Below are 23,324 nucleotides of genomic sequence, written 5' to 3' on the forward strand. Positions count from 1 at the left end.
ATAGTAAGAATTCTGTGATGTTGAGTAAGGTGTGAGTGGCTCTTAAAGGTCTTGCCACATTCTTTACATGGGAAAAGTATGAATTCTATGACAGTGAGTAAGGTGTGAGTGGCTCTTAAAGGCCTTGCCATATTCTTTACATTTGTAAGGTTTCTCTTCAATATGAATTCTTTGATGTGAAATATGGTTTGAGTGATTGCTAAAAACCTTACCACATTCAGGGCACCTGGGTAGCTCAGTCAGTTGAGCATCCAACTTCAGCTCAGGTCATGATCTCACTGTCCACCAGTTAGAGCCCCATATCGGGCTCTGTTCTGACAGCTCAGAGCCTGGAGCCTGTTTCAGATTCTGTGTCTCCCTCTCTCTCTGCCCCTCCCTCACTCATGCTCTGTTTCTCTCTCTCTCTCTCTCTCTCTGCAAAAATAAGTACACTTAAAAAAAAAACAACAAAACTTACCACACTGTACACATTTATAAGGTTTCTCTCCCATATGAATTCTGTGATGTCGATTAAAGTTTGAGTGGTTGACAAAGGCCTTGCCACATTCTTTACATTTATAAGGTTTCTCTTTAGTATGAATTCTTTTATGTTGAATATGGTTTGAGTGACTGTTAAAAGCCTTGCCACATTCTTTAGTTTGGTAAGTTTTTCCCCCAGTATGGATTCTCCTATGTTCGTTTAGTGATAAGCCATAAAGTTTTACCACATTCTTTGAATTTGTAAGGTTTCTCTCCAGTATTCATTCACTGATGATAAGACAGTCTTGAGGGCAGGAAGTTCAGGGTGCCATGTGAAGATACAGCTGAAAGATACCAAATAACAGAAAAGTAAAATCATTCTACTTCTTATTCTCAGAGGATGTGCTGACAACTTCTAATATACAACCTTAAAATCAGAATGTCAGCAAGGTGGCTGAGAAGCAATCATCAGGACATTATTCCTCCATAGACACATAATCTTGCACACAACTTAGTGACCACATAGCCTAATAGATAATGCTGTGGTATTGTTGTGGTATAGCACAAATCATTTTCTTATACCTCAAATACTCAGGAAAATACAACAGGAGCCCAAAACACCACAAGGAAGGAAATTTAAACAAAAAACGAAAATGAACAATATTGGATATAGCAAAACCAGGAAAATATCAACAATAGAGTTCATTTTCAGAACAAATGAACAAAATTGGCAAACCATTAACTAAATAATGAGAGACCAATTACAATCAGAAGTGAAGGCAGACACAGTATAACTGATATCATAGAAATAAATATAATTAGAAGAGGTAACAATAGAGAATTACATACCAAGAAACAGATAGTGAAAAATGGGTATAAATGTCAAAAATATAGAACGTACCTAGACTCTCTCATGAAGAAATATTTTTAAAAATCTCAACTGATCTTTAACTACTAGGTAGATTGAACAAGTAATTATGAGAAAGTACTTCAAATCTCTTCAAACATTTCCAAGAAGGAAAAAGAAGGGAGATTAAGAACACACTGTCTGTGACCCCAGCATTAGTAGGTTATCAAAGCAAAGGAAGACATCACAAGTAAAGAAGAGTACAAACTGCTACCTGTGGGAAATATTCATGGAAAGTCCACAATAGAACAAAGCAAATTAAATTTTAAAAATATTTTAAATCATTAGCAAGTAGGAAATCTTCTTGAAATTCAAGGGTGTTTCAATATATGGAAAACTATGAGTGTAAGCCTGTGCCTTAACAGAATGAAGATCAAAAATGGCATGATCGTATTAATCGATGCACAACAGGAAGTGAGCATATTGGACACAATTTCGTGATTAAAAACATTCAATAAAGCAGGAATAGAAGGAAACAACAGCAACTTAATAAAGGCCATGAATGTTGGAAAGCTGAAATCTCACATATTCAATAGTAAAACACTAGAAGCTTCTCCTGTATGATCAGAAACAAGGTAATGAAGTGACTTCACTACTTCCATTCAACATAGCACTGGATAGCCTATTCAGAACAATTAGGCAAGAAAAAAAATACATTAAAGGCATCAAAAACAGAAGAGAAAAAACAAAATGATTTCTGTTTACAGATGATTGATCTATAGAACTCCTACAGAATCCTTATTGTTATATTTTTTATGTTTTTGCTTTGTTTTGGTCATCACTTGTATTACTATTTCTGCTAATTTTATCTAGTAAACACTCCATTTTCAAATTTTTATTCTATCAATGCTTGAATCAAGTTGTTAATTTCAACATTTTTCTTTTGTTTCAATGTTTGAGAGAGTAAGAGGTGGAGAGAAAGAGCAGAGGAGGGGCAGAGAGAAAGAGAGAGAGAGAGAGCGAGACCGAGAATCCCAGGAAGGCTCTACACTGGCAGCACAGAGCCTGACTTAGGGCTTGAACTCATGAACAATGAGATCATAACCTGAGCTGAAATCAATAGTCAGACACAAAACTGACTGAGCCACCCAGGAGCCCCTCACTTTTGTTTTTGTAACATTACATCACAACGAACTAGAGAAAATAAAAAACTATAGGTAAAATTTAGTAGAGGAAGGAAATAACAAGGAAAATAATAAATAAGTGACAAATAAAATAAACAAATAACATTGAAAGTGATGACCAGTTTTTAAAATAAGCATAATAGGCAATGAGTTAACTAAGAAAACAGGAAAGAAAACTAAAAATCCAAATGAAAAATGGAAGAAAAAATGACACAATACCCCCAACAGTATATCATGTGATAACAGATTACTATAAACTAATCAGATAACTTAGGGAAAAAATAGATAAAATGCTTACGTTACCAAGATTGAAATATGAATCTTAAACCCAAGAAACAGGAACTCTTCTTAGACCACAAGAATGAAAGTTGAATTTGGAATAAAAACCCTCCCAGCACAAAAAAGCCCAAGACCACATGCCTTCATTGGTCAGTCCTAACACACGCACATACAAACACACACACACAAAGATAAATAATGATCTTCATCCAAATCTTACAAGTACTGGAATAGAGGGAAGATGTTCAAAATCATTCTATGAGGGCAACATTACCCTGATAGCAAAGCAGTATAAACACAAGAACAAAAATGTCCGGTTTGTCCATCATAATTATTGTTACTCTTTCTTCTGACCTCCATTTGCATGATAAATGTTTCTCTCACCTTTTCAATCTGTAAGTGTCTTCAGGTCTAAATTGAGTCTCTCCTCAGCAGCATATACATGGGTCTGGATTTTTTAAGTCCATTCAGACACCTATGTGTTTTGATGGAAATGTATAGTACTTTTTTCATTCAAAGTAATTATTGATAGATATGGGCTTATTGCCATTTTATTACTTGTGTCAATATTTCTGGAGATTTTTTTCTGATCCTCTCTAGTCTTTGTCACTTTTGGTGTTTTCATTGCACTCAAAAAGTCCCTTTAACAGTTCTTGCAGAGCTGTTTCAGTGGGGATGAATTCCTTTAGATTTTGCTTATCTGGGAATCTCTTTATCTCTCCTTCCATTCTGAATGATGGCCTTGTTAGATAGAGTTCGCAGCTGCATATTTTTCCCATTTAGCCCATTGAAAATATTATGCCATTCCTTTCTTGCTTCCCAAGTTTCTATTGAGAAATCTCTAGCTAGCCATATGGTTCTTGTCTTCCCTTGCAAGTAAAGACTGCTTTTCTTTTGCTTTTAAGATTTTTTTCTATGTCACCATATTTTGCAAATTTAATTCAAATATGTCTCCGTGGCAGCCTGCTTTTTGCTTATTCTGTGCCTCCTGTATGTGGATGTCTGTTTACTTCACCAGAATAAGGATGTTTTCTATTATTTCTTAAATTTCTGTTCCTTTTCTTACTCTGGAGCTCCTATAATAAGAATGTCATTAATTTTGATGGAGTCATTGAGTTCCTAAGTCTATTTTCATGGTACAAAATTTTTCTATTTTGTCTTCTAGGTCACTAATTTATTCCTCTGCTTCCTCCAGCCTGTTCATTGCATCAAGTCAATTTCTAATCTTGTTTATTGCATTTTTCTCCTCACTGCAGACCACTGATCTGCAGATGCTCTCCTTGCCTGCTGTGGACAGTGTTTTGTGCCTGGCCTGAATGTGGTTAGTGTTCACTAAGTGTGCTGAGGTCTCTTTGTGAAATCAGACCTGACACCAACTCCACCAGCACTGAGGCCCTGCAGAACTGTCTGGTCAGGAGACATGGTATGGTCAGGGGCTTATGCAAGTCTCCTGGAGAGGGGCTGACCTTGCTGGGCCTGAGGCAAGCTTCACTGAGAAGGACACTGCAACCACAGCACAGGGTGGTAGGACTTGGTGTAAGCAACTTAGAGAACCAGTCTCCCCATTGAGCTACTTCACTCAGGTAGCTCTGTGTTCATGATGAAGGGTGGGGGAAAAATGGTGCCACTCAGCTCCTTTGTTCTCAGACATCTCAGTGAATGCTGCCATTGAGGGAAGTGCTCATAGAACAGTGAATAATCTCACCCTTGTGTGTCCCCCAGTGATCTTCAGATCACTGTTTCTAACCTATCTGCCCCTCCCCCCCCAAAACACATACACAGATTGTATGCCTGCCTTCTCTCCAGGAGTAGTGCAGTGCCCTCCTATCTACAGCTCACCTTTAAAACTCTAGGCATTAAGCCATGCTGGTTCAAAGAACTCACAAAGTTCAACTCCTCTTGTTTCCCAAGCCACTGGCTTTGGGGAAATAGCCTCCTTGTGCTTCTCTTTCTCTGCAACCTCAGTTCTCTGCCCTCCATAGCAGTACAATCTGTTTCTCTCTAAGCCATGTCTCTGAACTGCCTACAGTCTTTGACGTGCTACTTCTCTCTCATTAGTTGGGTAGTTCCTCTGTCAATCTTCAGGTTTCTTTTTGGGATATTAATGATGATTTGACAGTCACCTAGTTGTGTTTTGGGATGTGATAAGCCTAGGGTCCTCCCATATCACCTCCATCATCCTCTTTTCTGAAGAATCCTTGCTTTAAAAAACCTGTTAAAACTCACACAAATTTTACAAAGTTGGAAATACAAACCCAAGACTTAAAAATTAACTGTTTCTATGCAACAAACAACAATCCCAAAATAAAGATAGATTTACAATAGCATTACAAAGAATAAAGTGTATATGGTTTATCACCTTGATAGAGGTCACAGCTACTGTGATGAAAACTATAAAATATTGTGCAGGATTGAAAGAAAAATAAGTGGAACCATATCCATGTTCCTGCATAGGAACACTTAACACTACTGAGCTATTGGAGTGCCTGCTGGTTTACTTGGTTAAGTGTCTGACTTTGCCTCAGGTCATGATCTCATGGTTTGCGGGTTCAAGTTCTGTTCAGGTTCTTTGTTGAGACTCTGTGTTGACACGTCAGAGCCTGGACCCTGCTTCAGACTCTGTGTCTCTCCCCCACCTACCCTCCAAAAAAATCACTACTGAGCTGTCAATACTACTCAATGTTATATATTTAATGCAATCTCTATCAAAATCCCAATGACATCTTAAGCAGAAAGATCAATACCCATCCTAACATTCATATTGATTAACGGGATATCACATAATGAGAATATTCATGAAAAAAAAAAAGAGTACATTGGTAGCACCACACTTCCTGATTTAAAACATACTAGGAGGGGCGCCTGGGTGGCTCAGTCGGTTGAGCGTCCGGCTTCGGCTCAGGTCACGATCTCGCGGTCCGTGAGTTCGAGCCCCGCGTCGGGCTCTGGGCTGACGGCTCAGAGCCTGGAGCCTGTTTCCGATTCTGTGTCTCCCTCTCTCTCTGCCCCTCCCCTGTTCATGCTCTGTCTCTGTCTCAAAAATAAACGTTAAAAAAAAATTAAAAAAAAAAAAAAAACATACTAGGAAGCCACAGTTATCAAATAATGTATTACAGACGTAAAGACAGGCATAGAACAATGGAAAGTGTTCTTTCCATTGAAAGCTACACATGTATGTCTCTAATGCTAATGTGTATGGCAATGAACTAAAACTCTTGTTAAAATTCATATTTTGATTGGGATTTCTGGGTGAGGTCTGAGTTTTTCACATTTCTCATTAGCTTCAATGGATGTCAACATCTTCAGTTCAGAAGCCATACTTTTGGGGAGCCTGTGTGACTCAGTTAAGTGTCCCTCTCTTGATCTCAGCTCAGGTCATGATCTCATGGTCATGAGATTAAGTCCCAAATCAGGTTCTGGGCTGAGCATGAAGCCTGCTTGAATTCTCTTTCTCCCTCTCTGTCTACCCTCAGCCACCTGCAAACTAAATAAACATTAAAAAGGATCAATACTTTAAAAAAATGGGTGATAAAATGGAGGAGTGCCTGGTGGCTCAGTTGGTTAAGGGTCCAACTTCAGCTCAGGTCATGATCCTAGGGTTTGTGGTTTTGAGCCACATATCAGGCTCTGTGCTGACAGCTCAGAGTCTGGAGCCTGCTTCAGATTCTGTGTCTCTTTCTCTCCCCCCCCCCCCTTCCCTGCTCATTCTCATTCTCTCTCTCTCTCCCTCTCACACAAATGAATAAACATTAAAAAATTACAACTTCTAACATGAAGAACAGAAACAACAATTCTTACTGAACATTTACTACACACTACAGACCATTCTAACAGTTTTTCATAAATTCACCCATGAGTCTACACTAACCTATGAGAACAGAATTGTTCTTCATCTTTTAATAAAATCTTGGCAAAACTTGAGAAATAGTAGAGCTTAAGTTTTACCCCAGCAAGTCTGACTTTGAATTCATCTAAGAGGAACACACAGACTACTATACAAAGACAACCCTAAAAGAAGGTTCACAGCAGGCTTCAAACTGACATGGTAATGCAAACACATTTACACCACACAACTGATCAACTAAAAGAAGTGAATATACAATATAAAATATAAAAATTACATATTGAATAAAAAAGAATAGAGGTAATAGAGTAAAAATTTTTTTCATTGGCATGGAAACTAAGAAATGTTTTCAGGGGCATAAAATTTAGAAATCTATTTGTAAAAGAAAGTTATAGTGTCTTGCAAACACACCACAGAGACAAGCACATACCCTATTTAACCAAAATAGCTATTTTTTGTGAGTCTCCTATAACACTTAAAGTTTTTGTCTCATATCTTTTGTACTGAATTATATTTTACAATTTGAAGGCAGTGGAACATATATGGTGCATGTTTTCTTTCTCTGAAACAAGAGAGCAGTGATAATGAAGATTGTGTCTGTGATAGGAGTGTGAAATAAAATGGAAACTTGTAGGACTGAGCCCTGACTGAAATACAATCTCCACTTCAAACACCACTATCTTCAACAAAAACAGGAGAGAGACCTCATTTTCCAAGGCAGACTCAAAACAAAGTGAAAACATGGAAGGGAGTTTCTAGAATGAATATCCTCTTGTAGTAAATCCTCCTAAGGTACTTAATATTAAATGAGAAAAAAACTATTAACCTTATGGTAGAGGGATGTGGCAGAGAGAAAATGAAGTTCTTGAACCTACTATAATGGATCACGTTGGTGTCAAGTGCCTAATGATTTTAAAAGGGCATAATAACTGCATTGAAATAAATGTCCAGATTAAGTATGTAAATCGTAATCTAAATATAAACGTAGGGGCATCTGAGTGAATCAGTCACTTACGTGTCCAACTCTTGATTTCTGCTCAGGTCTGGATCTCACAGTTCATGTGTTTGAGCGCTGCATCAGGCTCTGCACTGACAGCATGGAACCTGCTTGGGATTCTCTCTCTTCCTCTTTCTGGCCCTCTCCCAAGTGTCTTCTCTCTCTCTCAAAATAAAATGTAAAATAAAATAATAAAATAAGATAAAATAAATGGATAGCATCTGTTTTATTCAATTACCGAGCCCAATATAGCACCCATATCTTTTAACTATAATAATGTATTTGAGCTTTGTCTTTCATGAGTGATCAGAGACTTTCAGAAGCTCCTCTTTGAATTCTTATCAGCTCAATCACAAAAGCTTGGGCCAGAGATCCTGACATGAGAGATTACCTGATGTACAATGCTTGGAAAACTATGATCTCCTTTTGGTGTCCTTTCCTAATTTAATGATATTCTCCAGCGTTCCTGAAACATTGTGGGATTTCTCCACTGCAAAACAGATGGACTGGGAGTTTTAATAGAAGCCCTAGTCCTCATGCTGATTGATATCCTGTCCCTTTTTTTTTCTCTCAAAGATGATGTTCCTCTTTCTCATAGTGCCTATAGCACAGTATCTTTCTATAAAAACATTATTGATCTAGTAAGTAGAAGAGGAACAGGCAAAACTCATTTAATGCTTCATTCCACTGATTTAACAAGCACAGGTGACCCTGTGTACCCACCTGTATACCCAGGTGTACCCACCTCCCATGCTGTTGAAATCCATGTATAACTTTGACTCCCTAACAATTCATTTTAATAGTCTATTGTTGACAAGAAACCTTATCAAAGAGTCAATTAATATATAATTTATTTTATAGGTGTTAAATATGGTATTCCTGCAATAAAATAAGCTCAACAAAAGAAGATGCTAAGAACATCAGAAGGAAGATAAAATATAATACTATACTGTAAATACATCTGACTGTAAGTGGACACACAGTTCAAGGCCGTGAGATTCAAGAGTCAAGTGTGTTTTGTGTTACTATGTTTACCTGCAGCCTTGATGAACGTGGGGCCAGCTAAGGTTGGTGTAGGACAATAGTTCATCTATTACAGATCACTGATCACACAGTAAAATCCATTCACTGTTATTTATTAAAATAATAAGTTCAAAAACTCACTAAACAAACCACTGCAAGATCACTGTAGGATCCTTGGTCAAAATACCCATCACCAGCATTCAAGAACCATTCTTATTCCTGATATAATGATCTGTGACTTGTACTTCCCATGTTTTTCACACTGAGGCTAATTATTGAGTAAATGTGGATTTACAATATCTTGTGCTCTTATGGGAAAGTTAGCTGTACTTTCCTCAAGTATCTATGAAAATTTCTTTATGTCAACCCTGTAACAAACGTTCTTCTATGAATGGCTATTATGAAAATACATCCAGATTTTAATGAATTGCTAGTGTCTTCTCAAACAGCAAGTGGCAAAACTATTTAAAATTAGACCGTATCTCTGTCTTACTTTAATGCAAAGAATGATGCCCTGAACACTTACTTCATGCCGACTTACATCACTTTTGTACATCAACAACAAACAGCATCTTCAGGTAGACTTTCTTCATACATTGTACATGACAGCCTCTTGAATCTTCCATCAAAAAGTAGGTATGAATGCCACATCGTATAAGAGCCTATGTGTGAGACAGCAACAATCAAATCACTTTGCATGCACACAAATAAAGCCATAGCATGAGATGATTTAAGAGTAAAATTATTAATATGCCTATTGCAAATACTCTTATAGTAAAAAAAAAAAACAAAAAAATGAGAGACACACTGATAATAACTATCCCTCTCCAGACATCCATCCCCTCCTTAATACTTTCATGCATATTAACAAACACAGTTGCCAGGGCCCCTGGGTGGCTCAGTCATTTAAGGGTCTGACTCTCGGTTTCAGCTCAGGTCATGATCTCAGGTTGTGAAATTGAGCTATGCTTCAGGCTCTGTGCTGACAGTGCAGAGAAGGCTTAGGATTCTCTGCCCATCACTTCCTCTCAAAATAAACAAACATTAAAAAGATACAGCTGACCATTGAATAACATGGGTTTGAACACTGTGGGTCCACTTATTCACACACATATATATATGTGAATATGTATGTGTGTGTATATATATATATATATAACACAGTACCGAAAACATGTTTCCTCTTTGGTTTGATTTTCTTAGTATTTTCTATTCTCAACCTTATTTTATTATAAAAATATCATATATAATACAGATAGCATACAAAGAATGTGATAATTGACTTAATATTCTAGGTAAGTCTTCTAGTCAACAATATACTATTTCCATATAAAAGTAGGTATGGTTTTAAGTTTTGCAGACTCAGACATTACACACAGATTTTTAATTGTGAAGGGGTTAGTGCCCCTAACAATTGCATTGTCCAAGGCTAACGTATAATTGATCTGAGTGTTTTAAGTTTTCATTCTTCTATGTAATAAATACTCTGATTTTGAATCATGTCTGAAAACTAGTATTTACTTATGCTTTCTGCTGTGAATTCAGATTTTATATAGATACAGCTTTCTACTACATAGTTTGCTGATTGTTTACATCTTTCTGTTTTTATCCTTTATAAAGACTATTTTAGGGGGTGCCTGAGGTGCTCAGTTAGTCGAGTGTCTGACTCTTGATTTTGGCTTGGTCACGATCCTATGGCCATGGGATTGAACCCCACATGGACCTCTGCATTGAGCATGGAGCCTGCTTAGGATTTTCTCTTTTTCTCCCTCTGCCCCTCTCCCTCTCTCTACAAGAAAAGGCAAGACTGTATTTTGTACTCAAGTGTATTTTAAAAACAAAGGTCTGCCATCATTTTTTTTTTTTTTTTTTACATTTCTAGGGTTTCTATCCAGTATGCTTTCCATAAAGACTTTGCCAATATTCTTCACTTTTGTAAGGTACCACCCCAGGATTTGCTATCTTCTGTTGAATAGTTTTGATTATGAGTTAAATGGTATGCCACATTCATTACATTTCTTTATATTTTATTTTGTAAATGTTTATTTTTGAGAGTGAGAGCAAGAGCAGGAGATGGACAGACAGAGGTGGGTAGGAGGGAGACAGAAGATCTGAAGTAGGCTCTGCACTGACAACACAAAGCCTGATGTGGGACTTGAGCTCACAAATTGTGAGACTGTCACCTGAGCTTATGTGAGAAGTTCAACCAAGTGAGCCACCCAGGTGCACACAGTCCTTACATTTTAAGGTTTTCTCCAGTACTCTCTGATGTTCACAAACTTTATAATTCTGCTTAAAGGCTTTGTCACATTTTATTTTACATTTGTAGCCTTCTCCCAGCTATTTATAAACTTATGTTTGTTAAGTTTTGTGTGGTAGTTAGCATCTTTGCCACATTTTATTTGTAAGAGCATTCTTCCCATTATAAAATCTCTGCTGTTGAGCAAATTTTGAAGACAAGTTAAAAGTTTTGCCACAGTTACTACATTTCTAGGTTTTCTTTCCAACAAGGATACAATGATGTATACTAATATTTGAACTTTCATAAAAGACTTTCCCATCCTTATTATTTAAGACTGATTCTCTGGTGTTGGGATTAACATTTTTTCCCAGATTCGTTGAATTGGTAAACTCTGTTTCCATTATAAAATCTTTGGTAATTATGGAAGATCGACTACTCACTGAAGATTTTCCTATCAACACATGAAAACTTGTTTCAAATTGTTCAATAGTATCACATAATACTCATGTTTAAAATATCTAACCATGTTTGTCAAAATTAAAAGACTTTGGAACAAAAAGTGATGATGTGTTGGTGGAAGGAATCAAGAACCCTTCAAAAAAGACTTGTTAAATCCATCCCATTCAGAATTATCTTCATTGTTAAATATCTAACCTTCAGAAATGTTTCAGTGAATGATTAAACCAATGTTCTATATGAAGTGGTTTGAATGATTACTTTTAGCATGGACTAGGTGACTTTCCAGAACTTCCAAATGTCCTTTCAGAGAATATAGATGTTTCAAAAATGGATTTGGATCCTTTCATTCAAAGACAGTGTTGTGAAAATATAACTGACTTAATGTTGCCCCCCCCCCCCCCCCCGCCAAGTTTTTATATTATTGATCTCTCCTGATAGTAAGGATTTCATTGTGGTGATTTGGCCACTTTTGTTATAACCATCATAACATCCTTTCTACCCTTACCACTGTCTAAGTGTAAATACTCAGAGCCACAGCCTCCAGATCTACCCAAATTAGGTGTAAGGAATGAATCTTGTTTTGCCAATCATTGCCAACAAGCATAGGGTGTTATGGAGAGACACAACTACAAGATATAAAAGAAGTTTTCCCACTCACTAAACTCACACAAACATACATTAAAATGCTAATGTAAAAAATTAGTTCCCATCACAGGACATCAGCAGAATGGAGAAATAGGAAATACCAGCACTTTGCTCTTCCATGAAATCAAAGTGGACCAAATTACCTTTGGAATGCCCCAGAAGCTGGTTAGGAGAACACAGCATACCCAGAAAAGTAAAAATGGAGAAGAGCCACATCAAAGAGACAATGAACATTGGTGAAACTTGCCCACAACTGCTGTTCACCCTCTCTGGCACTCCATGGAAAGACCGTGAGAAAACTCTTACCTCCTCTAAGGAGAGAAACCATAAGTGACCTGAATAATGATCTGGCTTGTTTGCAGCTGCGTGAAGAACTTGTTTATCATGCAGGACATACAAAGCTGAAGGAATGAGAGGACCCACTGGATGCACCATGGTAGCTGCTCAGATAAAATGTGACTATCTGTTCAAACAACAGAAGGTACAGAGGTGAACGCAATCAGAAAAAGGAAGGTGTCATACATTCTCAAGTAACTACATTTTCTCAAACTTGGAAATTTAAAAAACTCAGACATTACAAATGGCCAAAATGTGTGGCAGATGCCAGAATTACTATTATTTGTGTTTTCCTCTACAAAGCAACTTCATAAGCCCATGCCCAGAGGATTTTTTTTAACTCCCAAATCGAGAGATCACAAAGTATACAAAGAAAATGTAAAATGCATTGCAATCAGAGTAATAAAGTGCATCTTCAAAACTGACCCTAAATTAATAAGGAACTATTAATTGTCTGACAAAGATGTCAAAAAAATAATCATAAATGAGGCACCTGGCTGGTTAAGTCAGTGCAGGGTGTGATTCTTGATCTCAGGGTTCTGAGTTATATCCCCACATTGCATGTAGAGATGAGTTAAAAATAAAATCTTAAACAAAAAAAAAAAATGTATCCTAAAGATGCTCATGTAGGAAGAAGAAGAAAGAGGTAGGTAATGAAATAATATCAGAAAACTATGCATGACCAAAATGAAAATCCAAAGAGACAAAACAACAACCCAAAATTAGGAGCTGAGGAATACAATTACTGAATTTAAAAATACACTAACGGGACAGCAACAGACTTAATCAAGCAGAAGAAAGAACCAGACAACCTTAAGACCCCTTGTTTTAAATTAACTACTAAGAGAACCAAAGAAAAATGTGGAAAAGAACAGAGTCTAGGGACTCATGGGTCACCAACAAGTCTCATTCCCCATACGGAGAGGAGAGGAGAAAGAAATCATATGAAGAACTAAAGGCTTGTGGTTCCCATGTACGTGGAAAGAAGAGACCAACAAGCTCAGTAAATTCAAAGGATATGTGTCAAGATATGAACACAGTGACACACTTTAATTAACCTATCAAAAGTCATGATGATAAATGATGAATTGTTAAACACCATGACAAAAGCAGCTCATCTTCTACAAGAGAGCTCTTTTAAGATTATGAGTGGGATTCTCGGTAGACCTGATAGGAGGAAGTACATGGGACAATGTATTCAAGTACTGAAAGATCAAAAATATCCACAAAGAATACTCTACCTGGCAAAAGTAATTTTTCATGGATGTAGAAATGAAGTCTTTTCCAAGTGAAACCATGCCCAGGTTTACCAGTAGACCTCTCCTATAGAAATGTTCAAGGAAGTCCTTTTAGTTGAAATCAAAGGATTCTAAACGGTAAATGAAACCATATGACAACATATGCTCTCTGCTAAATGTAAAGAGTTACACAATTACAGATATCTTTAGTGTTGTAATTGGGTAGCACATGTCACTTTCATTTCTGCTAGCATTTTTTTTAATAAAAGCATAAAGATCATTAATCTAGGTAATAAAGTATACAACATAAAGAATAGAATTAGTCATATTTGTCAAGTGGGTACACGGGTGGAGATGATAAGTAGAAGAATTTTGCATGTAATGGACGCTATCAGTTCACACTGGTTTGTTAGTTTAAGATGTTTTAAGTAGTCTCTTGGGTAACCACAATGAAAATATATACAGAGGACACAAAAGCTAATGAGAATGGTATCAAAGCATGCCATGGGTATAATACCAGAATTAAGGATAAAATATAATATCTAAACTTGATACAGTGATATAAAATGTTTAAATATTACTCTCAATTCACAAAAAGGGTTTCTCTCATGCAGAGAAAACATAAATTCACCAATAACTAGATGCAACTCATCTAGACATGATATGATGTAAACTGAACACTAACCAGGAAAGAAATGAAAAACATGTGTCTCAAATTATGCATGGGTGGTATTTATTCAGGCAAATGCATAATTTTATGGGTGAAGGGCATAAAGTTGATTTACATTTGAGTTAAACTCATCCTGTCTTAAAATGTAGTGAGATGAAAATTGTCAGCCTGTAACAAAATTCACAGGCAGAAATTTAATTACAACTAATGTTGTGAAAGTTCCCACCAAAAGGAACCACATTGTTATGGGATTATAAAATCAGAATAACAATTAACCCCAAAATACTACATAAGATGAATTTTTAAAAGGAAACCTTCTATATTACTGTAATTTTAAACTGCGTAACCATGAAAAGCAAGCATTTTGATTTCTTGGCATGCTTCCATTGACAATAAAAGTAAAGAATATTCAGTAAAATCAACTATAAAATGCTCTAATTAAAAATTTTATGAATAGGGGGACCTGGGTGGCTCGGTCGGTTAAGCGTCCGACTCTGACTTTGGCTCAGGTCATGATCTCACTGTCCGTGAGTTCAAGCCCCGCGTCGGGCTCTGTGCTGACGGCTCAGAGCCTGGAGCCTGTTTTGGATTCTGTGTCTCCCTCTTTCTCTGCCCCTCCCCTGTTCATGCTCTGTCTCTCTCTGTCTCAAAAATAAATAAACATTAAAAAAAATTAAAAAAAATTGTATGAATAAACACTGAAAATACATTAAAAATGTATTATGTTACAAATTTGTATTATATTATGTGTTATGTCAGTATTATGTTACTAATTTCCATTCAAGGAGAACTACTCAAGTGACATTTTAACTTCCATCTTCCTACTTTACATTTGGATCTCACCTCTGTCATCTGCTTCATTCATTACCACCTACCCAGATGAGTGGCTACTCTCTCTTTTTGCTTCACATTCCAAGACTCCTTCTTTTGTTCCAAAATGATGACCAGGTCTAGTTTTGACACAATATGACCTGTTTATTAGAAAAAAAGGAACATTTGAGACAAATGAATGGCTCAGTCGGTTTAGCATCTGACCCTTGATCTAAGCTTGGGTCATGGTCTCCTGGTCTCAGGATCTCAGGATCTCATCAAGACCAAGTTGGGCTCTTTGCTGACAGTGAGGAGCATGTTTGGGATTCTCTTTCTCTCTGCTCCTTTCCTGCTTGTGCTCTCTCTCAAAAGAAATAAATATTTTTGTTTTTAATAAAGGAATATGAGTATTGATGGAGATTCTAACTTTCAATCCATTATTGTGTTCAGGAGAAAATAAAGAACATTGTATAATTCTAGACAGTGATTTCCCAAATGCTGTTGCCCAACAACCCCTTTAGAACATGCAGGAGGGATTTCTGATGTTCAGATCTTGACCTCCACTTCCTAGTACTACCACTACATCAAGGAGTAGAAACTGGTATTTAAAATGTGAGAAATACCACTTGATTCCACTCAGTGTTTAGATTGCCACTAAGTGCAGCGCCTGGGTGGTTTGGTGGGTTATGCATCTGACACATGGTTTCTGTTCAAGTCATGATCTCATGGTTCCTGAGTTTGAGCCCAGCATGGGGCTCTATGCTTACAGCATGGAGCCTGCCTAGGATTCCCTCTACCCCTCTCTCTGCTCTTCCTCTGCTCTTTCTCAAAATAAACTTAAAACATTTTTTTTTTAGAATTGCCATTAATCCAAACAGAGCCTCTGAGTCTGGCTGGCAAAAGCGGAGGGGCCGGACGGACTGTGTTCCAACAGCAAGTGCGACTTAGCGTCTGGGAGGTCATAAGTTAACAACTCAGCTCAGAAAGCGGGAAGGCTGGAGGACAAAGGGAGGGAGAGTTGCTGAGCCCCCGGACGACAGAGCTCAGCTTGGCGGGGAACAAAGGCGCTCGCCAGCGCCATCTCCCCTGCCCATCCCCCAGCCAAAATCCCAAAGGGAACCAGTTCCTGCCAAGGAACTTGCTTGCTCCGTGCAAACACCCAACTCTGTGCTTCTGCGGAGCCAAACCTCCAGCAGTGCAGCCAAACCTCCGGCAGCGGATCTGTCTCCCTCCCCCTGCCACAGGGCCCCTCCTGAAGTGGATCACCTAAGGAGAAGTGAGCTAAGCCTGCCCCTCCTGCCCCTGTGCACCTTGCCTACCCACCCCAGTTAATATGCCAGATCCCCAGCACCACAAGCCTGGCAGTGTGCAAGTAGCCCAGAGGGCCACGCCACCCCACAGTGAATCCCGCCCCTAGGAGAGGGGAAGAGAAGGCACACACCAGTCTGACTGTGACCCCAGAGGTGGGCTGGGGGCAGACAACAGGTCGGACTGCAGCCCCACCCACCAACTCCAGTTATACACCACAGCACAGGGGAAGTGCCCTGCAGGTCCTCACCACTCCAGGGACTATCCAAAATGACCAAACGGAAGAATTCCCCTCAGAAGAATCTCCAGGAAATAACAACAGCTAATGAACTGATCAAAAAGGATTTAAATAATATAACAGAAAGTGAATTTAGAATAATAGTCATTAAATTAATCGCTGGGCTTGAAAACAGTATAGAGGACAGCAGAGAATCTCTTGCTACAGAGATCAAGGGACTAAGGAACAGTCATGAGGAGCTGAAAAGCGCTTTAAACGAAATGCAAAACAAAATGGAAACGACGACGGCTCAGATTGAAGAGGCAGAGGAGAGAATAGGTGAACTAGAAGATAAAGTTATGGAAAAAGAGGAAGCTGAGAGAAAGAGAGATAAAAAAATCCAGGAGTATGAGGGGAAAATCAGAGAACTAAGTGATACACTAAAAAGAAATAATATACGCATAATTGGTATCCCAGAGGAGGAAGAGAGAGGGAAAGGTGCTGAAGGGGTACTTGAAGAAATAATAGCTGAGAACTTCCCTGAACTGGGGAAGGAAAAAGGCATTGAAATCCAAGAGGCACAGAGAACTCCCTTCAGACGTAACTTGAATCGATCTTCTGCACGACATATCATAGTGAAACTGGCAAAATACAAGGATAAAGAGAAAATTCTGAAAGCAGCAAGGGATAAACGTGCCCTCACATATAAAGGGAGACCTATAAGACTCGTGACTGATCTCTCTTTTGAAATTTGGCAGGCCAGAAAGGATTGGCACGATATCTTCAGTGTGCTAAACAGAAAAAATATGCAGCCGAGAATCCTTTATCCAGCAAGTCTGTCATTTAGAATAAAAGCAGAGATAAAGGTCTTCCCAAACAAACAAAAACTGAAGGAATTTGTCACCACTAAACCAGCCCTACAAGAGAGATCCTAAGGGGGATCCTGTGAGACAAAGTACCAGAGACATCACTACAAGCATAAAACATACAGACATCACAATGACTCTAAACCCGTATCTTTCTATAATAACACTGAATGTAAATGGATTAAATGCGCCAACCAAAAGACATAGGGTATCAGAATGGATAAAAAAACAAGACCCATCTATTTGCTGTCTACAAGAGACTCATTTTAGATCGGAGGACACCTTCAGATTGAGAGTGGGGATGGAGAACTATTTATCATGCTACTGGAAGCCACAAGAAAGCTGGAGTAGCCATACTTATATCAGACAAACTAGACTTTAAATTAAAGGCTGTAACAAGAGATGAAGAAGGGCATTATCTAATAATTACAGGGTCTATCTATCAGGAAGAGCTAACAATTATAAATGTCTATGCGTTGAATACCGGAGCCCCCAAATATATAAAACAATTACTCATAAACATAAGCAACCTTATTGATAAGAATGTGGTAATTGCAGGGGACTTTAACACCCCACTTACAGAAATGGATAGATCATCTAGACACACGGTCAATAAAGAAACAAGGGCCCTGAATGATACATTGGATCAGATGGACTTGACAGATAATTTAGAACTCTGCATCCCAAAGCAACAGAATATACTTTCTTCTCGAGTGCACATGGAACATTCTCCAAGATAGATCACATACTGGGTCACAAAACAGGCCTTCATAAGTTTACAAGAATTGAAATTATACCATGCATACTTTCAGACCACAATGCTATGAAGCTTGAAATCAACCACAGGAAAAAGTCTGGAAAACCTCCAAAAGCATGGAGGTTAAAGACCACCCTACTAATGAATGAGTGGGTCAACCAGGCAATTAGAGAAGAAATTAAAAAATATATGGAAACAAACGAAAATGGAAATACAACAATCCAAATGCTTTGGGACGCAGCAAGGCAGTCCTGAGAGGAAAATACATTGCAATCCAGGCCTATCTCAAGAAACAAGAAAAATCCCAAATACAAAATCTAACAGCACACCTAAAGGAAATAGAAGCAGAACAGCAAAGGCAGCCTAAACCCAGCAGAAGAAGAGAAATAATAAAGATCAGAGCAGATATAAACAATATAGAATCTAAAAAAACTGTAGAGCAGATCAACGAAACCAAGAGTTGGTTTTTTGAAAAAATAAACAAAATTGACAAACCTCTAGCCAGGCTTCTCAAAAAGAAAAGGGAGATGACCCAAATAGATAAAATCATGAATGAAAATGGAATTATTACAACCAACCCCTCAGAGATACAAACAATTATCAGGGAATACTATGAAAAATTATATGCCAACCAATTGGACAACCTGGAAGAAATGGACAAATTCCTAAACACCCATACTCTTCCAGAACTCAATCAGGAGGAAACAGAAAGCTTGAACAGACCCATAACCAGCGAAGAAATTGAATTGGTTATCAAAAATCTCCCAACAAATAAGAGTCCAGGACCAGATGGCTTCCCAGGGGAGTTCTACCAGATGTTTAAAGCAGAGATAATACCTATCCTTCTCAAGCTATTCCAAAATTAGAAAGGGAAGGAAAACTTCCAGACTCATTCTATGAAGCCAGTATTACTTTGATTCCTAAACCAGACAGAGACCCAGTAAAAAAAGAGAACTACAGGCCAATATCCCTGATGAATATGGATGCAAAAATTCTCAATAAGATACTAGCAAATCGAATTCAACAGCATATAAAAAGAATTATTCACCATGATCAAGTGGGATTCATTCCTGGGATGCAGGGCTGGGTCAACATTCGCAAATCAATCAACGTGATACATCACATTAACAAAAAAAAAAAGAGAAGAACCATATGATCCTGTCAATCGATGCAGAAAAGGCCTTTGACAAAATCCAGCACCTTTTCTTAATAAAAACCCTCGAGAAAGTCGGGATAGAAGGAACATACTTAAAGATCATAAAAGCCATTTATGAAAAGCCCACAGCTAACATCATCCTCAATGGGGAAAAACTGAGAGCTTTTTCCCTGAGATCAGGAACACGACAGGGATGTCCACTCTCACTACTGTTGTTTAACATAGTGCTGGAAGTTCTAGCATCAGCAATCAGACAACAAAAGGAAATCAAAGGCATCAAAATTGGCAAAGATGAAGCCAAGCTTTCGCTTTTTGCAGATGACATGATATTATACATGAAAAATCCGATAGATTCCACCAAAAGTCTGCTAGAACTGATACATGAATTCAGCAAAGTTGCAGGATACAAAATCAATGTACAGAAATCAGTTGCATTCTTATACACTAACAATGAAGCAACAGAAAGACAAATCAAGAAACTGATCCCATTCACAATTGCACCAAGAAGCATAAAATACCTAGGAATAAATCTAACCAAAGATGTGAAAGATCTGTATGCTGAAAACTATAGAAAGCTTATGAAGGTAATTGAAGAAGATATAAAGAAATGGAAAGACATTCCCTGCTCATGGATTGGAAGAATAAATATTGTCAAAATGTCAATACTACCCAAAGCTATCTACACATTCAATGCAATCCCAATCAAAATTGCACCAGCATTCTTCTCGAAACTAGAACAAGCAATCCTAAAATTCATATGGAACCACAAAAGGCCCCGAATAGCCAAAGTAATTTTGAAGAAGACCGAAGCAGGAGGCATCACAATCCCAGACCTTAGCCTCTACTACAAAGCTGTCATCATCAAGACAGCATGGTATTGGCACAAAAACAGACACATAGACCAATGGAATAGAATAGAAACCCCAGAACTAGACCCACAAACGTATGGCCAACTCATCTTTGACAAAGCAGGAAAGAACATCCAATGGAAAAAAGACAGTCTCTTTAACAAATGGTGCTGGGAGAACTGGACAGCAACATGCAGAAGGTTGAAACTAGACCACTTTCTCACACCATTCACAAAAATAAACTCACAATGGATAAAGAACCTGAATGTGAGACAGGAAACCATCAAAACCCTAGAGGAGAAAGCAGGAAAAGACCTCTCTGACCTCAGCCGTAGCAATCTCTTACTCGACACATCCCCAAAGGCAAGGGAATTAAAAGCAAAAGTGAATTACTGGGAACTTATGAAGATAAAAATCTTCTGCACAGCAAAGGAAACAACCCACAAAACTAAAAGGCACCCAATGGAATGGGAAAAGATATTTGCAAATGACATATCAGACAAAGGGCTAGTATCCAAAATCTATAAAGAGCTCACCAAACTCCACACCCGAAAAACAAATAACCCAGTGAAGAAATGGGCAGAAAACATGAATAGACTCTTCTTTAAAGAAGACATCCGGATGGCCAACAGGCACACGAAAAGATGTTCAACGTAGCTCCTTATCAGGGAAATACAAATCAAAACCACACTCAGATATCACCTCACGCCAGTCAGAGTGGCCAAAATGAACAAATCAGGAGACTATAGATGCTGGCGAGGATGTGGAGAAACGGGAACCCTCTTGCACTGTTGGTGGCAATGCAAATTGGTGCAGCCGCTCTGGAAAACAGTGTGGAGGTTCCTCAGAAAATTGAAAATAGACCTACCCTATGACCCAGCAATAGCACTGCTAGGAATTTACCCAAGGGATACAGGAGTACTGATGCATAGGGGCACTTGTACCCCAATGTTTATAGCAGCACTCTCAACAATAGCCAAATTATGGAAAGAGCCTAAATGTCCATCAACTGATGAATGGATAAAGAAATTGTGGTTTATATACACAATGGAATACTACGTGGCAATGAGAAAGAATGAAATATGGCCTTTTGTAGCAACGTGGATGGAACTGGAGAGGGTGATGCTAAGTGAAATAAGCCATACAGAGAAAGACAGATACCATATGGTTTCACTCTTATGTGGATCCTGAGAAACTTAACAGAAACCCATGGGGGAGGGGAAGGAAAAAAAAAAAAAAAAGAGGTTAGAGTGGGAGAGAGCCAAAGCATAAGAGACTGTTAAAAACTGAGAACAAACTGAGGGTTGATGGGGGTGGGAGGGAGGGGAGGGTGGGTGATGGGTATTGAGGGTATCCCTTTTGGTATGAGCACTGGGTGTTGTATGGAAACCAATTTGACAATAAATTTCATATAAAAAAAAAAGAATTGCCATTAATCTACAGAAATGATGATGTTACCCTAAGGAAGGGGAAGCTAAAGCTGAAAAGGAAACATGAAGATTTTTCTCTACATCTACAAACCCCTACTTTTTTCTCTGACTGCAGGCATCTGAATCCCACTCATGCAAAGAGGAAGCTTCCAAGAGACAGTCTTCAAAAGAAGGAACAAAACTCCAAGTGTTGTTTGGGAAGTCTGGAAGGAGTTATCCTCACCCAAGAAGAGGAGGTGTCCATAGTTCTTTAACATCACATCCCTGTACAATTCCCGCTGACTATGGTTCAGGCATCCCTGTTCCTCCTGAGAATTCTATGGCCACATCCCTGAATGTCAGCAACCCCTGCAATAAATACCATAGTTACCTAGTGGCCATAGGCTGAGGTCATAATGGTACCTAAGATGCAAGAGGGAGTTAATGTCACTAGCTAGAACCCCAGACCTGACCTTCACTGCTTGCCTGCTTATACCCACTGACCTTAAACCCACACTTTACCTAACCTCTTTTTTCTATCTTATCTTTTACTTAAGACAAAACACTCCATGCCATTGTGTCCTGTGGTGGAAACAAAAAGTATCCCACAAAAGGACATGACTACCCTGAGGAAGAGCTTGGATTGGCCCAATTTGAGCTTAATCCCTGACGTACTTCTAAGCAGCTGAACAAGAGAGTAAACCATGGAGTGAGGACAGTTACCTTTATCTCCTATTAAAAAAATAATAAATGTTTATTTCCTTGAGAGAGAGAGCACAAGTCGGGGTGGGGCAGGGAGACAGAGAAACAATTCCAACCAGGCTCCATCCTCAACGTGGAGCTGGACTTGGGGCTTGAACTCAGGAGTGAGATACTGACCTGAGCATAAATCAAAAGTCAGATGCTCAGCTGCCTCAGCCACCCAGACGACCCCTTTTACCTCATTATAATACTAAAATCTCCACCCAAGGAGGAGCACAAATCCATTTACTATGTAACGTACAAAGTATGTATAGAACTGTTTTTTTTAAGGCTCATGTGCAACCTTATCCTGACCTCTATATAGATGACCTCTCCTTTTTAAATATCCACCCTAACCCGAAATAAAAGGAAACCATTCCCACTTCCTCTGAGTCTCTGCTTTGGATGTTATTCCCTGTGATCTTATTTTTTTTTAATGCCTATTTTTGACAAAGAGAGACACAGAGTGTGAGTGGGGGAGGAGCAGAGAGAGAGAAGGAGACAGAATCCAAAGTAGGCTCCATGCTCTGAGCTGTCAGCACAGAGCCCTACCCCTAGGGCTCGAACCCACAAGGCATGAGATCATGATCTGAGCTGAAGTCAGACGCTTAACCAACTGAGCCACCCAGGCCCCTATCTTCTTATTTCTTGTAAATCAATTTTCCTTGGTCTGACATTCCTCCCCCCCACCCCCCCCGCTCCATGTAGTTTATGATTCACCAAGGAGTGAACTCATGTTACTTCAGTTATATTAGGAGAACTGTTTCTGGCTTAGGTGAATTTCCTCCTTTCTGCAGTAAGAGAATTGGTAACACAGTATTAGGCTCTAGTATATTCTCTAAATTTGAGGTGAGTTGAGCTACCCATGTGCCCTGCAATTTCTACAGGCATGAAATTTCCCAAGGAACAGACAACAGAGCCTCTGGCCTTGGATGCAAGGCTTACCTGAGAACTGGCCATTTCTTCTTTCACCTTTCACCTTATCCTCT

The 23,324-nt window shown here is 38.6% G+C and overlaps 1 pseudogene across 1 annotated transcript; it reads right to left on the reverse strand.

Annotated features, from left to right (window-relative positions):
* Positions 1–693: 693 nt before the first annotated feature.
* On the reverse strand, positions 694–23,295 carry LOC132689966 (KRAB domain-containing protein 5-like; annotated as a pseudogene). The gene is made up of 8 exons (XR_014136199.1): positions 23,281–23,295; positions 21,839–21,963; positions 15,067–15,194; positions 13,557–13,638; positions 12,286–12,442; positions 9,160–9,295; positions 7,629–7,775; positions 694–803 (listed from the first exon to the last, which is right to left on the reverse strand). The product of XR_014136199.1 is annotated as a KRAB domain-containing protein 5-like (transcript).
* Positions 23,296–23,324: the final 29 nt, after the last annotated feature.

Source organism: Panthera onca, chromosome E2, assembly GCF_046562875.1.
Source record: "Panthera onca isolate mPanOnc1 chromosome E2, mPanOnc1 haplotype 2, whole genome shotgun sequence".
NCBI lineage: Eukaryota > Metazoa > Chordata > Mammalia > Carnivora > Felidae > Panthera > Panthera onca.